This window comes from Schistocerca gregaria, unplaced genomic scaffold, assembly GCF_023897955.1.
Source record: "Schistocerca gregaria isolate iqSchGreg1 unplaced genomic scaffold, iqSchGreg1.2 ptg000421l, whole genome shotgun sequence".
In the NCBI taxonomy this organism is placed as follows: domain Eukaryota; kingdom Metazoa; phylum Arthropoda; class Insecta; order Orthoptera; family Acrididae; genus Schistocerca; species Schistocerca gregaria.
The window spans coordinates 461944-463994 of record NW_026061852.1 but is presented as its reverse complement, the minus strand read 5'-3'; the positions used below and the strand labels follow the sequence as shown (position 1 = coordinate 463994).

General features: G+C 41.6%; 1 non-coding gene across 1 annotated transcript; it reads left to right on the top strand.

Moving 5' to 3' along the window:
- Window positions 1-234: 234 nt before the first annotated feature.
- Trnat-ugu (transfer RNA threonine (anticodon UGU)) lies at window positions 235-308 on the top strand. The gene has a single exon. It is a non-coding gene; the product is annotated as a tRNA-Thr (tRNA).
- Window positions 309-2051: the final 1743 nt, after the last annotated feature.

Sequence of the window (2051 nt, the reverse complement as noted above, 5' to 3'; positions counted from 1 at the left end):
ACTATCTTCATATATATGGTTAAACGTTACCCAGCCATTGACCTTCGTCTGTGCGAATGCGCACAGATTGCCCGAAATCTTACGGGAATCGTCACCTTAGTGTGGGCCAGTATTGAGTGGATGGGCAAACACCTATTACGTACATTACGTTTGTGGATTGTGGCCGGTTGGAAATGTGAGTCTCACGGGAAGCGTGTAAGGGATAAATGCCTGCAGTCGCGGTATTCATCTGTGTCCTCGGTGGCTCAAATGGATAGAGCGTCTGCCATGTAAGCAGGAGATCCCGGGTTCGAGTCCCGGTCGGGGCACACATTTTCAGCTGTCCCCATCGAAGTATATCAACAACACCTGTCGGCAGCTGAGGGTTTCAATTAACTATCAATTGTGAAGGGGATTCGAAGAACCCTTTGCCAGGCACTTAAATGTGATTTGCAGAGTATCCATATAGATGTAGATCAAAGCTCGTCCCGTGACGCACGTGCACAAAATGATTCATACTGCAAACATACTCGCCGATAACACTGACGAATAACGAGTGCTGCATATCCAGGTTAGACAGATCGGCTTTTCCTGCCAAGAAGAACAGGGAGTTGCTATCTAGGAACAATTCCAGCCAGAGGAAGGGTTGAAAAGTGCTCCTTGGATTGCACACTAAACGTAAATAACGAAAATGCATTTTTGGTAAAAATTGGACAAAGCATAATCCTGTGCTCTCCGTATTGCATTAGCCGTTTTGAATATTGAAAATCTTACTGCAGATTCGTGTTCAGCGACATTAAAAATATACATGTAACCCTCAGTTCATGCAAATCGAAGTAATAATATAACTAAAAGGTTTCCCTAGACGTTGAACTTTTTTTTTTTTTTTTTTTTTTTGGAGAAACAATTTTCTCAGAACGGCATGCAGCATTAACTAAAAATGGTTCAATCTCTTAACTTCTACCTCTGACCCAGAAAAGTAAACACTTTTCTTAGGAGCTTATACCTATAATATATGACACTGATTAATATTAAGTAATTTTTGTGAAGGCATAAGGAGTGAAATAAACCACCCAAAAAATCGAACTCAGAGTTCGAATTAGCACCGTATCGTTAAATTTACGGTTGTTTCATTGCGGTTAGGTATGCGCTCCCATAAATTTTATGTAATATCGACTGATGTTTTCCATTTTCAATTTCAGAGAAGTAATTTAGTATCAACTGATGTCATCCATTTTTGATTTCAGGTAACATCTGAGAGGCCACACTGCACGCAGTCCGCGTGATCAAATCATAATTGCGGGCGCCATTTTTTTTTACTGAAAATCTAAAATAAAGCTCATAGTATGATCACTCGTAACTCCCAAACAGATCCTTCAAGTGTATTTTCACTGTCTCAAAAAAAATATATAACATTTTTTGCTCATTTGAATGAGAACCTGGCCGTAATGCCGGAATATAGTCACTAGATTTTTTTCGGAGACGCTGTACGTTCGCGAGAAGAATTTCGTTCTGCGCGTGTCGATGGACATCCTACAGATATTACTGTTTGTGTGTTTGTGTGTGTGTGTACTACTCAGTCGTGCCATTCGAGTGTACATCTTTGCATAGTTTTCCTTTGACGGTGTAAACAGTGTTCGGCTCAGTTGCTAACTGGCCAGTTGAGTGGTTCCGAAGTTGTCGGATGTGCGGTGCGTTCTGTCTGCTAGGATAACAACAGACTGGCGTGGTGCGATGGCAGAAGCAGACACTGAAGGAGCTAGCTGCTGGGACGCCAGCGAACAATTTATGCCAAGTAAGACGAAGAGAACTATTCTAAAATTACGAGCCGCCTCAATAGTGTTTATCATTAGTAAATCTTGTAGTTGAGACTGCCACCAATCTACAATAACTGACATTTTTGCCTAGAGAGAGATTAGCGAGAAATACAGGATATCCCCCACACACTGAAATTTTGGTTGTGATGACAGGCCTATGGGCAGTGTAGCCCGAGATCTAAGTTAGGTTGGAAGGGGGTAATTTGATTGAGAGATGTTTACGCCAACGATTATTAATGCCGAGTAAACGTTGTG